The sequence below is a fragment of the Hyperolius riggenbachi genome, chromosome 5 (assembly GCF_040937935.1).
Source record: "Hyperolius riggenbachi isolate aHypRig1 chromosome 5, aHypRig1.pri, whole genome shotgun sequence".
Lineage (NCBI taxonomy): Eukaryota > Metazoa > Chordata > Amphibia > Anura > Hyperoliidae > Hyperolius > Hyperolius riggenbachi.
This window is the reverse complement of record NC_090650.1, coordinates 371,739,627-371,767,437: the sequence shown is the minus strand read 5'-3', so window position 1 is coordinate 371,767,437 and position 27,811 is coordinate 371,739,627. Positions and strand designations below refer to the sequence as shown.

General features: G+C 42.0%; 1 long non-coding RNA gene across 1 annotated transcript in view; it reads right to left on the bottom strand.

The window, feature by feature from the left end:
- The window catches only part of LOC137517809 (uncharacterized), a 38,200-nt gene extending 30,763 nt beyond the window's left edge, over positions 1-7,437 (bottom strand). Inside the window, exon 1 of the long non-coding RNA XR_011020673.1 lies at positions 7,356-7,437. This is a non-coding gene — a long non-coding RNA (uncharacterized lncRNA). The remainder of the gene's footprint in view (positions 1-7,355) is intronic.
- Positions 7,438-27,811: the final 20,374 nt, after the last annotated feature.

Here is a 27,811-nt window from a genome sequence, read left to right as displayed (position 1 = left end):
CCTACCTACCTATACTGGGACTCCTACCTATGCCTAGCTAACTACTGAGGCACCTACCTATGCCTACCTACCTATACTGGGTCTCCTACCTATGCCTAGCTAACTACTGAGGCACCTACCTATGCCTACCTATACTGGAACTCCTACCTATGCCTACCTACATACAAGAATATAATAAGGTCATTGCTTCATTGTGGACAGACCAAATTTGATCAGCTGGACAGTCACTGTTCTATCATTGAGCTACCACAGCCCAGCGACCATATGGGCTGGAAAACTGCCACGGCCTGCACTCTGGCCATGTTGCGCATCAGTCCAGCATGGCCGTCACTACGCAAACAGCTGTTTGCGGTGCGTTACACAGTGAGTTTGGTGTGTCAGTGTGAAGCAGAACTCTAATTACACTCCCTGATTGATGTATACACATGCAAGATGTTTTAAAGTACTTTAGGCCTGCAATTTAGCATTCAATGTGATTTCTGCCCTTAAAACGCTGCTTTGCGTCAAATCCAAATTTTTCCCCGGGACTTTGGGCATGTATCCCACTCCGCCATGTCCTCCTCCAGGTGTTAGACCCCTTGAAACATCTTTTCCATCACTTTTGTGGCCAGCATAATTTTTTCTGTTTTGCAAAGTTCGCCTCCCCATTGAAGTCTATTGCGGTTCGCGATCTTTTACATGAACCGAACCTTCCGCGGAAGTTCGCAAACGGGGTTTGCGAACCTAAAATCGGAGGTTCGGCCCATCTCTAGCGGTGAGCAATCTCGCCTTGCAGCTCTGTGCACTATCTGCACTGAGTTTGTATGTTCTCTCCATGTCTGTGTGGGTTTCCCCCGGGCACTCCAGTTTCCTCCCACACCCCAAAAACATACAGTTAAGTTAATTGGCTTCTCCCTAAACTGGCCCTAGACAACGCTACATACACTACACAATACATACATAAGACTATTGTAGGGATTAGATTGTGAGCCAATCTAAATGACAGTTAGTGACAGGCCAATATACTCTGTACAGCACTGTGGAAGATATTGGTGCTATATAAATCTCACTAGTATTATAAATGCGAAAGTTTGGATGTTTGTTATTCACTCATGCAACAATACCTGAACAGAATTGAATGAAATTTGGCGCACACATACTACATTACCTGGAATAACATACAGGATACTTTTTATCTCCAAAACCAAATGTGGGCGGAGACAAATACAAATTTCCCTGGGGAAATGTAAACTGCAGCCATTCTTACACTGGTAATGGTAGAGTTCTCAAACTTTGCACAGTTGGTCACTGGGTGACTGGGATTCATATTCAGTGGGTGGAGCCTACAAAAGCCAATCAAAATTCACCTATTGATTTTCAAGGGGAATATTTAATTAGTGCCATTCTTGCACTGTTAATGGCACAAGCCTCAAACCTGGTACAGTCGGTCATTGGGTGACTGGGGTTCAAATTCAGAAAAGGGGGTGGAGCCACAAACAGCTAATCAGATTTGTTTCATTTCAATGCAAATTATTGATGCCAAAGACCGCAAAGCTCACAAACTAGGTCATTGAGTAATTGAGTAATTGTGTGTTAGGGCGCAGCCAACACCAGCCAAATACATACCCCGGCAATGCCGGGCCATCAGTTAGTGCTAAATAATAATAATTAGGCATGAGCAAAAACACCTCTGACAGACTCGCAAAAATGTCCTCTAGCTTCGGCGGTACCACACATTTTCATCAAAACTACAGTGGCTTGCAAAAGTATTTGGCCCCCTTGAAGTTTTCCACTTTTTGTCACATTACTGCCACAAATATGAATCAATTTTATTGGAATTCCACGTGAAAGACTAATAGAAAGTGGTGTACACGTGAGAAGTGGAACGAAAATCATACATCATTCCAAACATTTTTTACAAATCAATAACTGCAAAGTGGGGTGCGCGTAATTATTCAGCCCCCTGAGTAAATACTTTGTAGAACCACCTTTTGCTGCAATTACAGCTGCCAGTCTTTTAGGATATGTCCCTACCAGCTTTGCACATCTAAAGACTGAAATCCTTGCCCATTCTTCTTTGCAAATCAGCTCCAGCTCAGTCAGATTAAATGGACAGCTTTTGTGAACAGCAGTTTTCAGATCTTGCCACAGATTCTCAATTGGATTTAGATCTGGACTTTGACTGGGCCATTCTAACACATGGATATGTTTTGTTTTAAACCATTCCATTGTTGACCTGGCTTTATGTTTAGGGTTGTTGTCCTGCTGAAAGGTGAACCTCCGCACCAGTCTCAAGTCTTTTGCAGACTCCAAGAGGTTTTCTTCCAAAATTGCACTGTATTTGGCTCCATCCACTCTTCCATAAAGGCCAACTTTGTGCAGTGCACGACTAATAGTTGTCCTATGGACAGATTCCCCCACCTGAGCTGTAGATCTCTGCAGCTCGTCCAGAGTCACCATGGGCCTCTTGACTGCATTTCTGATCAGCACTCTCCTTGTTCGGCCTGTGAGTTTAGGTGGATAGCCTTGTCTTGGTAGGTTTACAGTTGTGCCATACTCCTTCCATTTCTGAATGATCGCTTGAACAGTGCTCCGTGGGATGTTCAAGGTTTTGGAAATCTTTTTTTAGCCTAAGCCTGTAACTCTGAGGCCGTCACAGAGCAGCTGTGTTTGTACTGACATTAGATTACACACATGTGCACTCTATATAGTCATTAGCACTCGTCAGGCAATGTCTATGGGCAACTGACTGCACTCAGACCAAAGGGGGCTGAATAATTATGCACACCCCACCTTGCAGTTATTGATTTGTAAAAAATGTTTGGAATCATGTATGATTTTCCATCCACTTCTCCCATGTACACCACTTTGTATTAGTCTTTCACGTGGAATGCCAATACAATTGATTCATGTTTGTGGCAGTAATGTGACAAAAAGTGGAAAACTTCAAGGGGGCCGAATACTTTTGCAAGCCACTGTATGTGTGTACTGTGTATGTTTGTTTGCATGTGTGTGTGCTCTCTTTCCATACAGCCTGTAGATCTTTATATGAGTTACTGTGGTGTGTGTGGGTGCGCGCGTGTGTGTAGTGAATGTGTATGTTTATGTATGTGTTTGTTTATATTAGTGTGTGCTGTATAAGTAAATGTGGGTTTATGTATTGGTTATGCATGTTTGTGTGTGTATAGTGTGTGTATCCTATCTGCATAAAGTCTGTGTATGTTTATGTGTGTTACTGTACTGTGTGTACATTATATGTATGTTTGTGCCCCCCCCCCCCCCCCCTTAGCATATACAGGTAGTCCCTGGTTAACGAACGAGATAGGAACTGTAGGTTCGTTCTTAACCTGAATCTGTTCTTAAGTCAGAACATTGTGCCATCTCTGTCCCCTATACCTCCTCTGTGTAGCCCTGTGCCTCCAGTACCCCCCTCTGTGTCACCTCTGCCCTCTGCACCTGCTTATACAACTTTAAAAGCCACTTTTTCTTTGGATTTTTTAAAATCGATTTTCTCAAAAACTACAAGTCCAATTTGAAAGGTTTTTTTTGGCTTGTTCCCATGGAAACACTGAATCCCTGCCGTTCGTTTCGGCGGGTTGTTCGTAAGTCAAGGACTACCTGTATACATTGTATATGTGCAGTATATGTAGTTTATTGCCTATTTGACATTTAAAGAAATATGGGGTTCCCTTTGTCATCTGTGCATTGAGTGGTTGTGTCTCTATACTTGTGTTTTCCCTGGTGTTTTCCCCAAACACTGCTATGATGGAATTTGCTCCATTCAAGAGATAAGGATTATTTCTGTGTGCAAAGTAACCTATAGTCTATAGACAGCTGTACATGTAAGGTAAATAGTAGTGATAGCAGCATTACTATACAAAATAGCATCTTCCAGACCAGCTGCTATGACCAGGGAAGTGAGGGGATGGGGGTACAAGAGAAACAAATTGGAATATTTGTATTCTCACAATTTGGTATTACTTTAGGCTAAAAGCAAGTGGGATAACTATATAGTTAACAAAGACTGTAGATCCCTTGTATACAATACGAACCAGTATATAACTCGTGTAGGTGGAACACTGTGAATGTGGGCAACTAAACAACTACATAACAACAACAACAACAACAAAATTGTATGGTGTTTCCACCAAGTCTGCAAATACACCTGTCTCTGAGCTGAATTACAGGCATATTTGCTAAATTCAAATGTTTACATTTCTGACAACGATCCAATAAAAACTTTGTGACTAACAAAACACTGGAAGCAGATTGTTTGGATGATGTTCTATACAAGGCTAGATATATACTTTATTTGTGCCCCTTGGCCAATATTCTTGTGGTTCTCCTCCTATATGTTCAGCAGCCCTCCCCCACTATGTACAGCTCCCTATGGAAATAGCTCCTCTCTTCATTGTGTTGCTCTCTTTTTGCAACTCCCCTTTTCCACTTCTTTGCAGCATATTTTTCATGTCTGGCTATTGTAGCCACACCACTTAAGCAGAAGCCACTATAGGTCCAGGCCTGTGTAACCTTTTCTCTTAAGGTACTCACACACCTCAGACAAAAATTGGTCTAATTTGATCTAAATTAATGTTGACCAATATCTACAAAGGTTAATGTTCTTAAATGACCGACCTGTATACACACATAAACCATCTAGGAAAGTGACATCTGAGGTGCAATTAACTGAAAAGATCGATATCTGTACAAACATGAATGAACAACTGTGGCACATGCTCTGTACACAACAAGATCATTATACATTGTTTGATTAACTGTACGCACTCCCTCTGATGAATGATCATTTGTCAGAAAAAATCAAACAGGATGGATCACGTCATTTGTTGTTGTTTTTGTTTATGGTTGGTCGTGCCCAGTTGCTTACCGAAAATTGATCAAAAGCTTCTTAATCAGTCTTTTTAAAATGGTCCAGACTGATATGTATTTAATGTGTGTATGTAGCTTAAAGAGACACTGAAGCGAAAAAAAAATGATGATATTATGATTTGTATGTGTAGTACAGCTAAGAAAAAAAACATTAAGATCAGATACATCAGTCTAATTGTTTCCAGTACAGGAAGAGTTGAGAAACTCCAGTTGTTATCTCTATTATCTCTAAAAGCTATTAAGCTCTCCGACTAACTTAGTCGTGGAGAGGGCTGTTATCTGACTTTTATTATCTCAACTGTAATTGAACTGTTTACTTTTCCTCTGCTAGAGGAGAGGTCATTACTTCACAGACTGCTCTGAAAGACTCATTTTGAATGCTGAGTGTTGTGTGATCTGCACATATTATAGAGTGATGCAATGTTAGAAAAAACACTATATACCTGAAAATAAAAATATGAGAATATTTTCTTTGCTGCTATTCTTCTAGTAATTATTCATAGTACACAACCAATTCATTATATCATATATTTTTTTTCGCTTCAGTGTCTCTTTAACACTAGGTGCGGTCTATGGAAACAAGAAACAATTGTTACTAAATAGTTGCTTCAGAACTTGGTTATTACAGAACCATCTAGCAAAGCTAAAACTGAATGGCAGTCTGTTCAGTCCATTTTCTAAGAATGAAACACAAGTTTGTTTTATGCTGGAAAATACATGCAATTTAAAGGACCTGTGTTGCGAAAATCTTAAAATGTAATATATATGTAAATGTGAAGGATTGCGGAATAGCCGCCGCGTGCTCTGACGGCGTGGCGGCCACTTCCGTGTCCAGTCCGGCGGTTTACGCGCGGCGACATGTGTCTGATGTGGTACAGCCTTCCTGTGCACATAGGCTGAGGGATACACACACGCGCGCGGAAAGACAGAAGCTTTATGGGAAGCAGAGAGGGATCAGCTGACTCCCTTGGTCAGCTGATCCCAGGATGTATGCGGATTGGCTGGAGGGGACTGGGCGGCGCTGATCAGCGCGGCACTATATAAGCACTCGTCCCTCAGTCTCATGTGGTCTGCCGTTGCAAATGCTTTACGTGTTGGCACACAGACCTCAGTCTGATCCCACAGTGTGTTAGAACCATGAGGACCTGGGTCAGGGATGAGCAGAAACTACGCCAGTGCGAATTTACGCATCGTAGTTTGCATCTACGCATCGTAGTTCATAGGCGAAGTTTCAAACCTACGCTTACGAATTTACGCATAGCGAAGTACCGCTACGCGTAGCTTACGCCCACTATGCGTAGTTAACATGTGTATACGAATGCGTTGCTTGCGTCTAATTTTCCGCATGCGATTGTATGCATACAAATTTACGCATTGGAAAGGGGAATGTACGCATAGAAGGGTTCCCAGTATATGCATTTCTAAAGAAATTAATGCGTACCATTTTCTGCATACGGGCATATGTATCCACATACACTACGCTTCGCACTACGCGTAATTGCGTATTTTAACGCGTATTCTACGAAATGCATATGAAGCGAATATTTGTTTTCGAAGCCGTAGTTTGGTGAAGCGTAATTGCGTAAAACTACGCGTATTTCCAGCGTAGCGAAGTTGGCTGACTACGACCATCCCTGCTGGGAATTCACACTGAGATAGATTATTCTCGCAATGTTATGTTATAGACTAGTTCCAGGGTGTTGTGACTACGGACCTCACACCCAAGCCTAGGATACTGTTTCAATGCTATGTTATACTATAGACTAGTTCCAGGGTGTTGTGACTACGGACCTCACACCCAAGCCTAGGATACTGTGTCAATGCTATGTTATGCTATAGACTAGTTCCAGGGTGTTGTGACTATGGACCTCACACCCAAGCCTAGGATACTGTGTCAATGCTATGTTATGCTGTAGACTAGTTCTAGGGTGTTGACACTACGGACCTCACACCCAAGACTAGGATACTGTGTCAATGCTATGTTATGCTGTAGACTAGTTCCAGGGTGTTGACACTACGGACCTCACACCCAAGACTAGCACTGTGTACTTGTATTACCTTAGCCCGCCTCTAGGGTGTAGAGAGCTAGGATCTCACATCCAGTTAGGGCAAGTCTGTTCATCTTAGCAGCAGGGCATCCTGCAACCAAGCCTAGGCCCCTCTCCTAGGGAGCCTTTAGCCTATTGGGATTCACCCACAGTCTGGGGTGAATTCCCTTCTTCTTCTAACCTCCAGCTCTTCTGGTGGTTCTCATTCAAAGTGCTACTGTTACACCAAACACTCATATCTCAGGTGTCCAGAGGTTAGACATACCTGGATTATTGGTGATTCTGCAGATCATCCTTAATCTGGTGTATATCTGCATTGCTGGTGATTCTGCAGATCACCAATAATCAGATTCTCTCTCTGCGTGTTGACACCAATCGTTACAGTAAACATATACAATTAAGAAGTACATTTCTCCAAGAGTAAAATGAGCCATAAATTACCTTTCTCCTATGTTGCTGTCACTTACAGTAGGTAGTAGAAATTTGACAGAACCAACAGGTTTTGAACTAGCCCATCTCTTCATGGGGGTTCACAGGGATTTCTTTATTTTCAAAATGCACTTAGTGAATGGCAGTTGCGCCGTCCAACTGCCAAAAAAGTGTATGGTGAGCAGAGAGGCTAGCCAGCATCCTTGTTTAAATGAGAATCCCCTAAAGGGAGGGAGAACCAGGCTGTCCCTGGCTGAATACACAGCTCAGTGCAGGGGGGGGGGGGTGTTCCAGACACCCGGAACAGCCCCCTCCATTCGCCAGTGTATGGAGAGATGGATTAGCCCAAAACCTGTTGGTAATGTCAGATTTCTACTACTTACTGTTAGTGACAGTAACACAGGAGAGAAGCAATGTAAGGCTCATATTACTCAGGAAGAAACGTATTTCTTATTTGTATGTGTTTTAAATTTTAACATTTTTGCGACAGTTCCTCTTTAAGCTTTCAGTCACTGGAAATGCATAGATGACTGCAAATTAAAATGGAAAGATAATTTTAATAACACTAAATAAAAAAAAAGACTTCTGCAGCACCAATTTGGGTTTACAGCAATTTTTTATGAAAGTGGAATTTCCTTTTAAAGCTTAAATCCAGGCAAACAGCCAAATGCACAGGTGGAGTAATGCCACGATTCAAGAAGCCTAACATCACAGCGCAGCAAACTCAAAGAGATAATGACATTTAGTAGATTGTATTCAATTATTTAGGATGTTAATTTTTCTCTTAGTTATCTTGGTTTCAGGGTCAGAAGAAACACTTTTTATATCTATATATTTCTGTATATTGGGATGTTGACCTACCCTCCCTGTGATGTTTAGCCTAGGCTATGATTAGAGATATTGGCGAACCGTTCGCCAGTGAATCTCTACGGGCCGCTACTACTTCCGGTTCGCTATGACCCGTAGTAGTACGGCTGCTCTGGGCCGGCAGTGCGCGTCTTTGATCGCATGCCTGTTGCCGGGTACTCTCTGCGCATGAGCGTGACGCGATCAAGGACACGCACCGCCGGCCCAGCGCAGCCGTACTACTATGGGTCATAGCGAACCGGAAGTAGTACAGGGTGAGGGGTTTGCCGACGAATGGTTCCCGAACCATTCGCCGACATCTCTAGCTATGATGTCATGCAGCCTTCTGACCTAGAGCACTCTGGAAAATCATGTGATACTTCTGCTCACTACACAGAGGAAAAACAAAACATTCCACAATGATTAAACTTGCCAGCAGTAAAGATGCTTAGTGATACATTTGAAAATGTAAATCCAAGTAACTGCTTTCCGACCACATAATGCTGTTAGGTGTCCAGAAGCTGGCAGCCCCAGGACTGCCTAATACAGAAAGGCGTCAAGTCCTGGGGTGGGGCTTTGCAGAGGATCGCGTGCACCGATGAGCGCACATCCTCTGCTCCGTCATCAGTCTACCAGCGGCGATAGCTGCTAGGAGACTGTTAGACAGCAAAACCGCCGTCTATTTACATAGCTGTATCACTCAGCTGTCCCCTGGGGAGGCTCAGAGAGCGATCGGCTCTCATAGGCTGATGCCTATGAGAGCTGATTGCTGTGATTGGTTGATGGGGGGGAGGGAGGATATAAAAATAAATAAAAAAGACAAATAAATTAAAAATAAAGTGACAAACAGATTATTAAAAAAACACACTGCAGCAGCGATCAGAGCCCAGCAACAGAAAGCTCTGTTGGTGGGCAGAAAAAAAAGGGGTGGGGGGGTGGGAATTCATTGGTGTGCTAAGTTGTATGGCTCTGCAGCGAGCCATTAAAGCTACAGAGCACCAATTTGAAAAAAAATAGCCTGGTCACTAGGAGGGTTTAGGCCTACAGTCCTCATGTGGTTAAGTAAGATTTTACAATGCCGCTCTCTTTGCTCCCTCTAAAGTCACATCAGCCCATCTCAACTGCAGAGTGAGTGAGCGTCAGGGAAAGGGGAAGGATTGGGCTCCACACTCTATCGATCAGGAGGTTGCACTGTGATGGGCAAATCTGCAGTCCAGCAGGAGAATGACAAACCCCAATGCAAGACTTTTGCCCATCACTGGTGAACTCTATCACAAGTTCGCCACTACTATTATGCACATTATTAAGTAAAAAAGGGATTTATTGAAATTTACCAAGAGATCCAACACAATTTGTTTTAGAGATTATTGCAGGTCAAAAATAGATGTAGGATGTTTTCCTCCTCATCCCCAACAGTCTCCATCCAACCTAAATAAGAAAGCATTTTGGTTAAATTGTAGCAGCAAAAAATGTAGGGTGCGCCTACATTACTTCATATTGCGGACCTGATTTAATAATTACAACAAATCGGAGGAGAAGCAGTGCCAAAACATGGCTGCCTGATCGATCTTTTAATTGATTTCCATTTGAAAGCGATTGAATGCATTGATCAGGAATGTCAGAAAATTCTTTGTTACAAGGGCTTGATCACAGTGTTCAATATTGTGATGACCAACGAACCAGACAGTAGCACGACCAGTGTACCCCCAAGTGTAAAGTGTGCCCTCCCTGTGCCTGTGAAGGCTCACTTATCCAATGACTTGACTCCTGACCTCCTTCCATTGTCCACTGTCATTGTTAGCACCTGTTTCACGTGATGCTGGCACATATTGTGATATCACAACACATGCTGAGTCACGCGAGACTGTAACTTTCAGTGATGCAGAATGCAAGGAGTCACGCTGGTGGAGAGGTAAGACTTAACACTAGGCATGGGAGGGAACACTTACCTTTTGGGGGTGGCTTAGCAGGCAGCGGTATCGCAAGGACAATTTCCATGCTGACATCTATTGGAAATTGATGTGCAGTGTGTGGCTAGGTAATAGATCTCTTTATAATCAGATTCAACCAGAGAGGGATCTACAGTATCCAATGTAGTGATGATCGTAATCAGCTAATTACATTATGCAAATTTTTCCGTACATTTTTGCAATTTCGCCTATGCGTAATTAAGATTTGTACATTTAATTGAGCTTGTATATTCATTCGTAATTTTGCATAAATTTTGCATAATTCCATGCCGACTTTGGCAGTGAATAGTAAAGTCCCCATACATGCTATTGACACCAAAATATGTTAAGGACAATAGAACTACAAGGTCTTTTTGAAAAATGTAAAAAAAAAATTGAGTTGTAACCAATATTCTCCTTAACATATGTAGCAATTTTGTTGTCAATAGCATGTTGTGGGCTTTGCTATTGACCACTAAAGTCGGCACAAAATTAGGTGAAATTTCGTGAAAATTACGCGGAATTATGAAATGTTATTATTACATATAAAATTAATTACGATTTTTCCTGAAATTTCAAATTACGATTACGATGCGTAATTGCAAATTTTGATGTGAAATTTGGCATTCGACCCACCACTGATCTAATTGTTGATCTAGCCATACATAAATTGATATATGGCATGGGCCAACTTAACTTAAGATTCTGCACTTCACCCTCATCTCTGTCAGAGAGAGTATTACTTATTATTTTTTTATGTTCTTTTTTATCCTGATTTTTTTTACATCAAGACACACAACAACATTTGTCCTGAACTGAAAAGTTCTGTGATTTTCAGCTGCTGTAAAGCAGCTTCATTCAGCATCCCGACCAGCAACCTAACACGCTTGCTTCACCCTTTGAATCAAAGCCTGAGACTTGCGTTTGCTCCTTCTCCCTGGACAGCAGGCTTGACACACTTCCCCCAGGTGTATTCTGTAAGGACTACCTGGTGGCATTTAAAAATAGATAAAAATAGATACCATTTTTGATAGTAAAAGAAAAATAAACTTTAAGTCCTATAAATCAAGACTGATCATCCTGTTATTTCAGGTTATACAAAATATATTAGAACACTGCTCCAGTGAGATCGCTCCAGAGGGAATGACCTTTCAGCCTTTTTACTGTGACAAAGGATGAAGTAGATTACATTCAGTAATTCTACAGCCTATACATACGTCGGTGACTGTGCAGTGGACAGACTGGATTTCTCACTCTGTATAATAAATCGTGTATGTTTGAATTGGTTTGCCGATGCATTATTCATACAAGAAGTTCTTCCGGTAGCATTTGAGATTATGAGTTCAGAGAACATAACGTTTCTCGGGAAGGAAATAGGTAAAGCATGAGTTTTCGCTGCATGATTACTGACACCCTTCCAAATAGTCAGGAAGGAGAGAGCTGTGCACAGCCGCATGGAGCGTGACACTGGCAGCTGGCAATTCTCAGTACTAAAGGCCACGCACAAATTTTGTAAGCCAAAATTAATGTTTGTGAGGGTGGTAAAGGTTAGGCATCAAAGGGGGGTGGTTAAGGGTTGGTTAGGTCATAGTAACATACAGAGCTGGGACAAGGTCCTCCAGCACCCAAGGCTGAGACACCAAAGTGCGCCCCTCCATCTCTCCCACCCCAGCTGTCACACACTGATTGCTATTAGACTAAGAGGGCCACAGGGCCCACTACGTCCCCAACACCTTAATATCTAGTTTTCTGGTTTGCAGTCACTGCTATGTATCCCCTTTTCTTATTTATTTCTGCTTCAAACACAATTAGGATTGACAGCTGAATGAATTGTGCGCCCCCTTCTACACTGCGCCCTGAGGCTGGAGCCTCTCCAGCCTATGCCTCGGCCCGGCCCTGGTAACATATCTGTAGAGATTACCATTATTTTACTATAGAAATTAAGTAGTAGAATGTCTGTATTTGATTTTATTAGTTTTGTAAAAATCAATGATGTTCACATTTGTCCTTGCAGTATATGCAGTAGTGTTGGGCGAACATCTAGATGTTCGGGTTCGGGCCGGACAGGCCGAACATGGCCGCGATGTTCGGGTGTTCGACCCGAACTTCGAACATAATGGAAGTCAATGGGGACCCGAACTTTCGTGCTTTGTAAAGCTTCCTTACATGCTACATACCCCAAATTAGCAGGGTATGTGCACCTTGGGAGTGGGTACAAGAGGAAAAAAAATATTTGAAAAAGAGCTTATAGTTTTTAAGAAAATTGATTGTAAAGTTTCAAAGGAAAAACTGTCTTTTAAATGTGGAAAATGTCATGTTTCTTTGCACAGGTAACATGCTTTTTGTCGCCATGCAGTCATAAATGTAATACAGAGAAGAGGTTCCAGGAAAAGGGACCGGTAACGGTAACCCAGCAGCAGCAGCACACGTGATGGAACAGGAGCAGGCGCAGGAGGAGAAGGCCATGCTTTTTGAGACACAACAACCCAGGCCTTGCATGAGGACAAGAAGCGTGCGGATAGCATGCTTTTTACCGCCATGCAGTCATAAATGTAATAAAGATAAGAGGTTCAATAAACAGGGACCGGGCGTCAACGCTAACCCAGCAGCAGCAGACGTGATGGAACAGGAGGAGGCGCAGGAGGAGAAGGCCACGCTTTCAGGTGCAACTCAGGCCTTGCATGAGGACAAAAAAATGTGTGCGCAAAGCAATGCAATGAGTAGTTTTCAGGACACAATGGGCTATTCGGAGGAGCTATTCCCACCCCCACAATCTTCTACCTGTGAAAGGTCAATGGAACAGCCACAAATGTTGTGCCCGGATTCACAACCTTTTTCTGTGGAAAATGCACCTCGCACTGAAATGCAAGGCGAGGCCGAGGATGAACATGACGTCAACAACTCAACATGACGCAAAATGGGGGCGGAACAGAAAGCTGCTTTCAATGTTTTGAAGGCCTTAATTGCCTCCGGTGGCCAGTTAGATGCATCATTCATCACACCCAAATCCCAGAGCAATGTGTGCAGGAATTTGAATCTCAGGAGGTGTACCGAGATCATCTGGACAAGTGACCAAGTGACAAAGTGACCAGTGACAAAGTGACAAAGTGACAAAATGACAAAGTGACAAGTGACAAGTGACAAAATGACAAAGTGACAAGTGACAAAGTGAGAAGTGACAAGTGACAAAGTGACAAGTGACAAAATGACAAAGTGACAAGTGACAAAGTGAGAAGTGACAAGTGACAAAGTGACAAGTGACAAAATGACAAAGTGACAAGTGACAAAGTGAGAAGTGACAAGTGACAAAGTGACAAGTGACAAAATGACAAAGTGACAAGTGACAAAGTGACCAGTGACAAAGTGACAACTGACAAAGTGACAAAATGACAAAGTGACAAAGTGACAAAGTGACCAGTGACAAAGTGACAACTGAGAGGTTGTTCTGGGGAGCTCCACTGCACGTCGCATATGAGGAGAGGTCTCGTCGGGACTGCTGATCCTCCTCAGCTTGCTCAAAGCCTTGAGGGTTCCTGAAGATCCTCTGCTTGGAGTTCGCCGGGGTTCAGCTTGGTGTCGGGGTCGGCGGCGTCCTCCTCACTCCAACGTGGCAGATCTTCTGTTGAAGGAAAAAAAAAAAACATTGTTAAAAGTCCAGTACCGCTTCTGAAGGACTCACCAAGAGATGCAGGAGCGCTTCAATCTAGCGCACCATCGCTCGCTGGGTGATGTCCCTGCCTACGCGCTGGAATTCTACGCTGCACATGCTAGCACGCTTTTGCGCAGTGCCGAGGCGCATTCCAGCAGCTAGTAGCTACCAAGCTTCTGTGGATCTGATTGGGCCACCATGTTGGATCTCTGCCAAGTCCTCCAAAATTTTGAGCAATCCACGTTGCGTGACTGAGCAGTGACAACTCTACAGTCAGCATTACAATACCACTGCTGTGTTTACTGAAGAAATCAATGTTGAAGATGGAAACCGCTGGCATGATGCAAGTGGGGGATTCTGAAGATGAAAACGATCAGCGTGATGATACCAACATCAGGCAACCTGCCTCAGGAAACGCTGGTCCCAGCTATGACAAAGAACAGGACGAGGAACAGCTGGAGTTGGAGCAGGAATTGGATGCCCCCACTGCCGAGGGACAGAGCGGTGCACGTTGGACTTCCACAATTTAGCGGGAAAGGACAGCAGAAGAGGAAGAAAGTGATGCTGGTGACGAATATGGTGCATCACAACAATCACAACGCTTACAAGAACATGAAGATAGAGGAGTCTGGCAGGACTCTCTGGCACACATGGCTCAATTCATGCTAGACTGCATTGAACGCGGCCCGCGCATTATTCACTATTCATTATTATTCATTATTCTGGAATCTGGACAACACCAATTACTGGGTTTATACCCAGTTTATACAAACACAATGTTAAAAAACTGATTGAAGAAAGTGTCAGACAGGTCAAAAATGGAACAATTCCAGCAGGCCCTTGAGGATGGAGACTTTAGAGAGGAGATTGACATCTTCCTCCTTCTCTAGCCAGTTGTACGCCGACAGACTGACTTCAGCAAACCCAGGAGGACCAGGAGGGCAGCAAAGAACACAAGCTGCTGCTAGTGCCCAAAAGGGAATGGTATTGGCAGTGTCCTTGGAGTGGGAACATTTTCTGACACCCATGCAGCAGCCCACAGAACAGCAATCGGGCAGTGCCACGTCCTCCAACACCAGTCGCCTAGAGAAGATGGTCAAGGTCCAGGACTACATGTCAGATGGCGTAGCTGTGTTGAACAATCCATCTGCAGACAGACGGTGAGTGTGACAGGCAGCACAGAAGGACCATGGCAACTCACTCATAGTACCACAGTTTGATAGTGCTGCCCAAAAAATTATATGGATCCGTGGACCCGGGCACTGCAGGCAGTACTGGGAAGTGGGAACGCAGATTTTAGTACCTAAACACACGATACAACATGTTTTCCGGGGTCGGACTCTGAGGCACATACAGATGGTCCCGATCATCATCCTCATCATACAACTCTTCTCCTGAGTCTGACCCACCCACCACCTCTGCCACCCCAACATCCCCAGACACAGACCCCTCATCGTCCTCAACATTAACTTGGGATGCTGGCCTGAGCCCGACCTCCTCCTCCACTTTAGGCCCCATCATCTCCTCAATGGCAGCCCTCATTAATCGTTCTGGCGACGGACCGATGGACACAACATTCTCCTCCGGAGAGGGCTGCTGCTGACCACTGGCTGCTGTAGTGGATGTTATAGCTTGCGTGGGGCGTTGGCTGTTGCTGTTGTTGGGAGTGCTGCTCACAGCGGAGGTCTCTGAGGAACTCATGGTGAGCTCATATAGTGGTTGGCGGTGAGTGGAGTATTACTGATCCCAGCAATATACACACTGACTGGCAGAGTACGCAATGCTATATAGTCTGGCTGAGCGGTGTACACAGAGTGGCAGTACACACAATGCTATATAGTCTGGCTGAGCCGTGTACACAGAGTGGCAGTACACACAATGCTATATATAGCGTGGCTGAGCGAGGTACACAGTGGCAGTACACACAATGCTATATAGTCAGGCTAAGCCGTGTACACAGAGTGTCAGAAAACACAATGCTATATATAGCGTGGCTGAGCGAGGTGCACAGTGGCAGTACACACAATGCTTTATAGTCAGGCTGAGCCGTGTACACAGAGTGTCAGTAAACAATGGTATATAGTCTGGCTGAGCGGTGTACACAGAGTGTCAGTAAACAACGGTATATAGTCTGGCTGAGCGGTGTACACAGAGTGGCAGTAAACACAATGCTATATATAGCGTGGCTGAGCGAGGTGCACAATGGCAGTACACACAATGCTATAGAGCCAGGCTAAGCCGTGTACACAGAGTGTCAGAAAACACAATGCTATATATAGCGTGGCTGAGCGAGGTGCACAGTGGCAGTACACACAATGCTATATTAGTCAGGCTAAGCCGTGTACACAGAGTGTCAGAAAACACAATGCTATATATAGCGTGGCTGAGCGAGGTGCACAGTGGCAGTACACACAATGCTATATATAGCGTGGCTGAGCGAGGTGCACAGTGGCAGTACACACAATGCTATATATAGCGTGGCTGAGCGAGGTGCACAGTGGCAGTACACACAATGCTATATTAGTCAGGCTAAGCCGTGTACACAGAGTGTCAGAAAACACAATGCTATATATATAGCGTGGCTGAGCGAGGTGCACAGTGGCAGTACACACAATGCTATATATAGCGTGGCTGAGCGAGGTGCACAGTGGCAGTACACACAATGCTATATATAGCGTGGCTGAGCGAGGTGCACAGTGGCAGTACACACAATGCTATATTAGTCAGGCTAAGCCGTGTACACAGAGTGTCAGAAAACACAATGCTATATATATAGCGTGGCTGAGCGAGGTACACAGTGGCAGTAAACAATGCTATATATAGTGTGGCTGAGCGAGCGGTGTACTACTGTTCCCAGCAGCGACACACAATGACTGGGGGGGACCCTGGCTAGCGTGGCTGGAGAGCGAACTACCCTGCCTGCCTACCCAAAGCTAAACCCACAGACAAATGGCGGAGATATGACGTGGTTCGGGTATTTATTTACCCGAACCACGTGACCGTTCGGCCAATCAGAGCGCGTTCGGGCCCGAACCACGTGACCCGTTCGGCCAATCACAGCGCTAGCCGAACGTTCGGGGAACGTTCGGCCATGCGCTCTTAGTTCGGCCATGTGGCCGAACGGTTTGGCCGAGCACCGTCAGGTGTTCGGCCGAACTCGAACATCACCCGAACAGGGTGATGTTCTGCAGAACCCGAACAGTGGCGAACACTGTTCGCCCAACACTAATATGCAGGTGATTTTCCACATAAAAGACCTGCGATTTTGATGTTCTTTTGTTCATATTAATTTGTGTGTGTATTTTTTCAATTTTTAGATGCATTGGTAAGCAATATTTTGCAATGGGATTTTTGTGTGAATACTGATAAATTTCCTTTACATGAAAATCAATCTGAATAACTCCAAAAAGGCATGCAAAATTGTATTCAAAACCCAAATGCTATGCTACTTTTCTTCAATGCCATTGACGTACATTGAAACGTGAACTAAACATTGCTCACACAAAAAAAGCAGACCTGATGTCTAAATTTTCATTGGTCAATCATAATTGAAAGTGTGCACCAGGCTTTAGAGAGAAAATCAAACTGAAACTACAGCTTTTGAACTGAGATTAATACAATCATAGATTTTCTTAACTTGGTCTATAATAGAAAAGTTGTTAGGAAAATGGGCGAAGCAAAATGTAAAAGCAAAAAAAAAAAAGTAGTTTAAAAAATAGATTCACACAATATTAGACCAAGCACTCCAATGAAGATAGGAGTGTGCTAAAGCTGATATGACCCTGATGCCCAAGGGTCACCGATTCAAGAAGCCAAGATCAGCAGCATCACTCTTGAAGAAATAGCTCTTAATTCACACACATAATTAAAATCACTTGCCAAAAAAATGGGCTTATATGCAGTTCACATGCCCAAAAAAATGGACTTAGACGCAGTTGCGTCTAAGCCCATTTTTTTGGGCATGTGATTTTAATTACGTGTCTGAATAAAGAGCTATTTCTTCAAGAGTTGTGCTGCTGTTCTTGGCTGCTTAAATAAAAAAAAAAAAAAAAAAAAAAAAAAATATAACATTTATCTTGCCTTTCTAGAAACAAATGTAACAAATGCCCTAATTCATTAAAGGACAACTGTAATGAGAGGGACACGGAGGCTGCCATATTTGTTTCCTTTTAAACCATACCAGTTGCCTGGCTGTCCTGCTTATCCTCTGTCTCTAATACTTTTAGCCATAGACACTGAACAAGCATGCAGCAGATCAGATGTTTCTGACATTATCGTCAGATCTGACAAGATTAGCTGCATGCTTGGTTCTGGTGTTATTCGGAGACTACTGCAGCCAAATAGACCAGCAGAGCTGCTAAGCAACTTGCATTGTTTAAAAGAAAATAAATATGGCAGCCTCCATATCCCTCTCGTTTCAGATGTCCTTTAAACTATGGTTAGATTCAGGGGCATACTGACCATTCGGGCACTCAATAGGGTGCCTGCTGGAGGTTTGGGTGCAGTGCTGCTTGGTTTGGGCACTGGCTATGGTGCTGCTGGGGTACCCCGTCCGCCCTGCAGAGTTGCAATCAGAGCTAGTTGGCACAGCTACTTTAACTACTTGCCTGGACACTCCACGCCAAATGGCATGAACGGCCGTTTATGGGGCTAGCAGGAAATTGCGTGCAGGCTGCGCGCGCATCTCCTGCTTGGGGCGGAGCTCCGTGCTGCCTTCAGTCTCCGAGCATTAGATGGCAGTTTCACCGTCTAATTACTTTGTACAGCGCTGCGATCTGCAGCAGCGCTGTACTGGGGACAGCCGTGTGACACGGCTGTCCCCCTGGCCCACAGGAGAGCGATCGGCTCTCATAGGCTGAAGCCTATGACAGACGATCGCGTGATTTGCTGGCTGGGGGGAGGGAGGGACGAGAATAGGGAAAAAAATAGTGAAATTTATTTAAAAATAAATTAATAGATATTGATAAAAAAATAAACAATGTGGGGGTGATCAGACCCCACCAACAGAGAGCTCTGTTGGTGGGGGGAAAAGGAGGGGGGGATAACTTGTGTGCTGTGTTGTGTGGCCCTGCAGCTTTGCCTTAAATCTGCAGTGGCCCAATTAAGTAAACATGGCCTGGTCACTAGGGGGGTTTAACACCTTGGTCCTCAAGTGGTTAACTACTTAGGTGCTCCAGGCTCCAGCAACGCCCCTCTCACTGCTCTCTCTGCCTCTGGCATCCTGTCCCCATGGTTTCGGTGGCACCTCCTATGACGTCATAGGAGGCAACCTCCCACCCAAAGAAAGCAGCACCCAAAGCAAGCAGCACCCAAACCACCCTTCCACCCAGCACCTAAACCACACTCCCACACCCAGCACCCAAATCCCCCTCGCAGTACCCAAACCACCCTTTCAGCACATAAACCACCCTCCCACCCACTCAGCACCCAAACCACCCTCCCAGCATCCAAACCACCCTCCCACCCAGCACCCAAACAACCCAAAGAAAAATGTCATGTGTGGGAGCTAACGGTTCTTGCATTTCATGTGTCAGAGAAAATGATAGTTGCATTTCATGTGTTTAAGGTTTGCAACAAGTGTAGGTTATGTGGGTGGGACTGAGTGTTCGTGGGGCTTGAGGATGGGCGGGTAAAGTTTGTAGGTGTATGGGGCCCCATAATCTCATATAGCCGGGGGGCCCCATGAGTTGTCAGTCCACCGCTGGTTAGATTGCCATGAGCAATCCAAGCAGTTCATGGCAATTTTACCACACAACCACAGGAAAGTTGCTTAATTAGCATGACCCATGTTACCTAAGTAACTTGAGCATTGCTAAAGTAACACGTGCAATCGCACATGGCAATCTTACTGCAGGGTACATCAGGGACTTAGGACTTAGTGAATCAGGGCCTCAGGTCAAAGCGTGTGGAGTATGGATATACCATCTTCAGAAGAAGCACTCGGGGACACAACACAAGCACTTCTGAAGGCTTAGGAGGGCCATATTCAGTCGGATTTCTTTGGAAATATCGCTTTAAAGTAACTTGATTATTTTAGCCCAATCACAGAACTTGGAAGCATTGGACCAATCAGAGAATGCATAGTCAACTCGAAAGTAATTGGTTAGAGAATGCAAAATATGACCCCCAAAAAAAAGACTCCCGGAAATCGGCATTGGCAAAAAATTGGAATTTCTGCGGGATCGGAAATCAGCATTTCCGACCATCCCCAATTACAATCAATAGATCAATTATATATTTATCGGATATGTGATAGCTGGTCGATCCTGGCAGGTCACGGGGTGGCATAAGTTTTCTTGCCTGGGGTGACATAAATGCAAGAAACGGCCCAGATACTGTTGAAATACAAACTTTAAAACGAAATACGGCTTGGCTATTATCACAATTCCCACTTGATATGATATAAACATGTACGATAAGGATGATCCTGGTTTCATCATGACAACTAGAGTAAAATGCAGGATAATTATCACTATATACAGTGGGATATATGTAAATGAAACTGAATATGCTGGGGGAAGAAAAGTAAATGAGTTAATTAGAAGCCTGCAATCATGTTTCTCCTCAACTTGCAGGAATAATTACCATGGCATGACATTGATAAGGGTTCATTTATTCTCTATAATTATATTTGCCTAATATATTTTAATTAATACACTCCCTGCTTTCATGCGGTGGGTCCTTTGATATTCGTGTATAATGTTAGATACAGTTGTTTTTTCTTTGTTCTGACTCACTTAGATTCCTCAGCCCATTATCCATTTGTTTATTATAATCTCTCAGAGACATTGCATGGCGTTGCATGGCAGCTCGGCAGCTTTCACCTTGAGTGACCTTGATCTGACCTGCACAACAGGTGCGTAAAATATGCAGTTTATGTCATATTCCATATATAAAACAGGCTGGTAGTCATTATATACCCTGATGGTATACAGAGATGTGAATTAGCTGAACACATAGAAAAGTAAATAAATCAGTAGTGGAACTAAAGCTACTAAGGATTATCGAAAATGCAGATATTCTTTTCACATAAATTCTTACGAAAATAATGAAAAATGCGACTTTCGAGCGAAAATGCCATCAATAATCCTATATAATAAAATCCCTGTCATGCGTCCTTCTGTATCCCTGTGTTGTGCCTGACGCACATGCGTGACGCATAGTCAGACTTCAGAAAGCAGAGTAGGACAATGCCTACATTGGAAGGGGTCATGGCCGAGACCTAGTGCATGTTTTTAACTGACAGGCCTTTTAACTAGTCATTGTGTAATACGTTTGTGATTTTTTTTTTTGCATTATTTACAAATTTTCAAACTAAATAATGAACGATTTTCATGCTTTTTGATCATTTTTGCAGTAAAATTACTAATTTTGTGCGTTTTATGTAAATTTGTGCATGAAAAAAATGACCTTTGACGATAATGCAAAAATACAATGTATTTTCGCAAATATTTTCTCAAAATCACAAATAGCATTTTCAATGCGAAAATTACTTTAGCCAAAATTCTCAAACAACAGACAGAGAATACATGCAGCTCCAAATAATATTTCGCCTGGGAGCACCCTTGCTTGAATTATATGGGCTTTGCTGCATAGCAGAAAACACATGTGCAATTGCACTCAATGTAGGTCTATTTGCCACATAGTAATTTGCAACTCTCTGCAATCGGAAGTATGAAAATATGCATTTAAAATGGTACAGCATGTAGCTTCTTCTGGGTCATACTGTGTTTTACTCTCCTACTATGCTTTTCTATGGGCCCACAAAAAAGGCTCATATGTTTTTATACAAATAGATATACTGTATTTTTTTTCCTCTTGATAAAAAGGCAGGTTACCAAAAAGCAAATTGCAAATGTATGAAAATTCTAACTTAAAAACGCAACCGTAAAAAACGCACCCTCGGATGCAAATGCACACCAAAATGCATTTCAAAAAAATGCAAAACCCAGAGTAAAACACGGAAAGGCACACGGCAGAAAACTATTTTTTTTTTTATTCTTTTTTTTTTTTTTTTTTTTGCACAGACAAGTGTGCTCTCAGTCTAAAGCCTGGCACACACCTTCAATTTTGATTAGCCAATCTCTGACCAATTTGACTATCTCCATGGAGTATAAGAGTTTACCAACACTGTTTGCTCATAATATTCAGAATCTATTTTACCCTCATACTAGTTTACCCTTAGCCCGAGCAATTCTCAACCACATGTCCTGTTCAATACATATACAGTATGTGTATATAATATAGAACACAAGTGTCTTTCATATTTGTTTATGTACAGTGTATATGAACAATTCTAAAACCCCTGCATGTACAAAATAAAAATTTAAACCAAGTGTATCTCATAATGCCACCACTCGCCTTTCTGGAGGTCTCTGGCGTTTCCCACAGTAGCTCGAGCTGAACTGAAAGTGTGCATCTCCCAGCTCCGGAGCTTGTACAGTATGTACTGGTAGTATAATTGTGGGTTATCCTGAATGTTAGTATTACCAAGAACAAAAGGTAAATAAGCAAATAGAACATTTTGGTCATATTTAACCATGCACTTCATGTGGGTTGACGACTTTTATAAGGTCCTATAAAAATGCAGTATGCATGTTTAAGCAAAAGGGGACCCCGGACCCTTGCTACCATATAAACATGAATCAAAAAATTATCTCCAGCATTTTACAGAACATACTTTTAAAGTCAATTCTATATTTAAATTGAATGGTTGCAATGTATTTGCACTTCATTGGAAATCTGACTATGTGGCCTCTGTGAAGGATTGGTTTGACAGGGTAAATGAAATACAACTCACGGAGGAGACAGTTCTGGAAAGTAGAGACACATATGATAAGTATTATAATATCTGGGCATTCTGGATTGATTATAAGGAATCTTCTGAGTTTTTGAGCTATGTTTCTGGGTGAGAGAACCTTGCAGGAATTTCTGCTGGTTGCCTTCCTAATCTTTTTTTTTTTTTTGCCTTATTTATTTCTCTTTCCTTATGCTATGAGTCATAATGTAGCCTGTGATGCGGGGTGGTGCAGGGTGGTGTGGGGTGGGGGGGGGGGGGGATACTGTTACATTTGGTGTAAACAGTTTAGTTCAGGTCAGAGACTGGCTTTCAGGTGGGTTAGGAGCTGAATAGCTTGAAGGTTGATGGTCTAATCACACATGGGTAACAACATTGTTAAATAAGGAAAGGTAGAATTGAAGATCTTGCCTAAGTTTAAAGAGAAGCTTCGACCAAGAATTGAACTTGATCTCAATCATGAGAAATCTATTCCTTTTCACAAACAGACCATCAGGGGGCGTTGTATGGCTGATATTGTGGTGAAACCCCTCCCACAAGAAACTCTTGAGTACGTACTCCTGGCAGTTTCCTGTCTGTAATAGCTGTTTGCAGCTGTTTCCAACTGCCAAAAAAGCATGCAGCAGCTACATCACCTGCCAACAGTAAAAATGTCACCATGTAATAAATGTCAGAATGTAAAACAGGAATTTAAAAGATTTTACAATGGGCAAACACTGACTAAATCATTTATACATAATTATTGCAAAAATAAAGCACTTTTTTATTACATTATTTTCACTGGAGTTCCTCTTTAAGAGCCCCTGTGTGGGCATATTTTGCTGCTGCTTCAGTGTTGTATATCTGATGCCTTTCTTGTTTTGAATGAAAAATACGTGAAAAATGTTGTTATTATTATTAATAATAATAAACTTTATAAAAAAAACTAACATGTTACATAATGGTTTACAATAAATAGGAGAGACAATAAAACGTTGAATATAACATTAAATTACAGCGTTAAACAATAGTACACAAAACTGAGAAACAATAAACAATGGTGAGCAGAATAAATGTGAATTCCGGTGATGTTGTGGAGATGGAAGTGGCACAACCTGGAGATATTCTGGATGTGGGTAAGAAGGAGAGTGCTGAGTAAAAGGTGACACCCAGGAAGTGGATTTGAGGGTCAGGGTGGGTGGAAGTGTTATCCATAGTAATGGTGGTGTTGGGGTAAGAAGATAATGAGTTCAGTCTTTTCAAGGTTGGGTTTCAAAACTCTGCCAAACATCAAGGTGAAGATGGTTGGCACAGGAAGAGATTGTATGCAAAGTGCAGGAGGAGAGATCAGGGGTGTGAAGGTAGTTTTGGATGTCATCACCATAGAGGTGGTAGTTAAGGCCAAGTGCAATATCAAAATCCATTCACTGTTCAGTAATATTTGGTTTCTAGATACCGATTTATAGCCCCTTAAGATCTGATCCATAATATTTAGCAAAATGTGAAGACTGGGCTCTTTAGCATTAACTTTTTATATCACTGAAATGTTCTAGCAGTTTAACTCTGAATGTTCTCTTGGTCTTGCCAATACACATACCATGACATGGGAACATCATCGGTAGATATATAAGACAAGTGGTGGGACAGTTTTTAAAAGAGTTCCTTTTTTTCCATCACTGGAACAAAATGAATAGTTTTCTTGGACAGAATTGCAAATTGCAATGCCCACAATGGTAATTGGTAAATAGCCTACCATAGCACAGACAATTGGCTATTATTATAATCATTGTGGATGGGTGCACTAGAAAGGTTGCTACAGCGTCTGGCTGTCAATAATGGTCTTGGCTCAACTTTTGCTGCTATGTGTTGATCTCTGCATAATATATGTCAACATCTGGCCAAAAATGTCCTCCACTGTTCCCAGAGGGTGGCAATTTCTGTTAAAATCATTATATTCGGATCGGATCCTGTTCATTTTTTTACCTTTCTCTTGAGTTAATCCTCTACTAGTTTTTCAAGCTCCATAATATGCTTTGTTAATCTTTTGATTAGAATGTCCCCTTTTCTTTCATTTCTGTTATAAAATGTAAGCATCTTTTTGTTATTGCTCCTTTATATTGATGCAGTAATTCTATGCAGCCAAAGAAATTGTCCTATAGGGACAGCTTTCTTCTCAGCTGGCATGTGATAGTTATGGGTTCTAAATAATAAATTCCCAGCAGTTGTATTTTAGTATTTAGTACTAATCAACTGAAGACCACATTTTTAGATTTTCAAGACCAAAAAAGTGATCTTTTTTTTTTTTTTTTTAGCTTACAGTATATGCCTTACAGCTATAAAGTTTGATTGTTGTTCTTCAAAAATAACACAAAGGTTTCTAAATTTTTAACTCCTTGGGACTGCGGGGCTCTGGTCCCTTAACCACTTCACTACTAAGGGATTTTTTCCCCTTCTGGAGCAGGGCAACTTTCATCTGTCAGCACTCCTCCTATTCTTTTGCCAATAACTTTATAGCTCCTTACCACAACAAAATAATCTATACCTTGTTTTTTTTTGCCACCAATTAGGCTTTCTTTGGGTGGTACATTGTGCTAAGAATTATTGTATACTAAATGCTTTTTAACAGGAATGATAAATAAATTGACAAAAAAATCATTATTTCTCAGTTTTCGACCATTATAGTTTAAAAATAAAACATGCTGCTGTGGATAAAATAAAAGCAACACATTTTATTTGTCCCAGTAATTACAACTTTTAAATATGCCCCTAGTACAATGTACTGCATGGCGACAAAAGGAAAAAATGCGTACCAACGGGCACTAATGCAAATGCATGCCCAACGCAGCGGATTAAGTGTAAAAGGGGCCTTAGGCTGTACATCTTCCGGTGCACTATCCAGTTTTAACTGCATCATTTTGTTTGCAGAAGTAATATAACTGTCTGTATTTTCTGTGTTGTCCCCAGAGGTCTCCCTGGATTATACTGCCTAATGTACTTGCTTGCTTTTATAAAGGGGACTTAAAGTGATAGGTCTGTAGTGGTGTCCATATTTATTTCCTTTTAAACAATACCAGCTGCCTTGCAGTTCTGCTGATCTATATTTAATGTATAATGCTATAGGTGCAAGTATTTATATCTCATCACACTCAGCAATGTGCGTATACATTTGTAAAGTGTAGGTTACTGTATTACAGATGTGCACTAAATATAGCACTATCCTATTTCCTACTTTTATACCTGATCACAACAAACAATCATTTCAGCCATCAAAGGATTACTGTCATTATGAACGTATCCAACAAAGCACAGCAGTAGCTAGTTGCTTGAAGGCAGCTTTCTTAGCATTAGCTGCAGTGGATAGAATAGACATAATTCTTCAGTATTTTCTTTGCCTAAATGAAATTCCACTCTTTTTTCAGACTAACACTCTCTGCAGATATCTCTAGGACAACAGTCTTTTACTATGGGTGCTTCATGTTCAACTAATGGTCGTGAACCTGACAGAGACCTCTGATATACAAACTCCCAATGATGCTGGAATATATATAAGAAGCAGAGAAAAGAAAAACCTCTAACACGTCAATTCAGTAGGGTATTTTTTTTTTCATTATTAACACTTACAGTAAAAAAAAATGCCAGCTGACATCCAATTATTTGCTCAATGCTGCTGTTCTGCCTTTAATCAAGTAATTCAAACCAGTTCCATGTCACGGCACCCTAAAGATAGCAAGTGATTGCAAAAAGCTACAAAGCAGAGTATATTACATGAAATGTGCATGTTTTGTGCGTGACAAACATATAATCCCTATCAATAAAAAGTGACAGTTTGATGGAACCCAGCATGTAAAGTGCCTGAATGCGGCAAGAGTGGGTGTCACGAGATAGCAATTTGTATACATCATTGGGTTATAGTAATAATAATGCATATTTGTTGTTCTAGACACATCAGCTAGGTTAATCTTTAACACTTCCCCACTAAGGTTTTTTTTCCCTTTAAAACCAGAGCAATTTACACATTTCACTCTCCCCACATTCATTCACCAATAACGTTTACAGCTTAATGATCTATACATTGTTTTGTTTTTCTTTGCACAGAGTAGGCTTCCTTTGGGTTGCACTTTTTGCTTTGATGTATTTAATTTTATATGCATTTTAAAGAGAATAAAAAGAAAAAAAAAGAAAATTCATTATTTCTTAGTTTTTAGCTAATATAATTTTAAAGTAAAATGTGCTGCCATAGATATAACCCACATATTTTATTTGCCCATTTGTCACGGTTATTGCTTTGCTTTAATTGTGTCCCTAGTACAATGTATGGTGTCATTATTTTATTTGAAAATAAAGGTGCATTTTTTTCATTTTTTTATTTCTTTAAACTATATCAATAATTACACGCCTTTATTTGGAAAAAACGAAACAAAAAAGTAATATTCTCTCATGACATACATATTAAAAGAGCTAAATCGCTAAGGTAACTATTTATGTTTTTTTTTTTAAAAATGCTGTCACCTTATTTTTTTTTTTAGTCCAAATGATATCAGCACACCAATTTTGGCAAATCAAACAGCACGCTTAATTGTGCTTCCACTGTACAAATCGTACAAACCGACAATTGTTTCAGAGGCCACGCAGGGTGCCCCTTTATCAAGGCATGTGGATGCTTGTAACATCAAGTGATATATACACACAGATAAATCCCCAATACCCCACCCCAATTGTAACCAGTATCATGACATCGTAATTAACATAACCATGTAAACATACCATAAATCTAATTCAAATTTCTCATCACTGCTCTGTGTATGAGCTAACCATTCTGCATTACATACTCTATCAGTAATAAGATCTTTCTTACCCACTGCCGCTATCCCCTAAAATTGGGTAATGTTTGAAGCCATTTCAAATTTCTGCATGTTCGCGATAGCCATTAGAGGTGGTGCCGTTAGCAAGGGAATTCCGTTCCTGTCTCTGTAACTAATTTCTTCGCCCCCTGTACAGCTTGTTCAGTCGCTGTTTGGGAAAGGCGTGGCCCCTGAAACAATTGCCAGGTTGTATGATTTGTACAGTGAGTGGATGCACAATAAAGCGCGCTGTTTGATTTGCCAAGATTGGAGTGCTGATATCGTTTGGACTTTGATTGCTGTGGCGACGTTACCTATGCCGCCGTATCAAGCACCCAGGTAATTGAGGAGTGCCCACTTAAAAACGTTATATAGTTGGTTTTTATTACAAGCATTTTATTTTGATA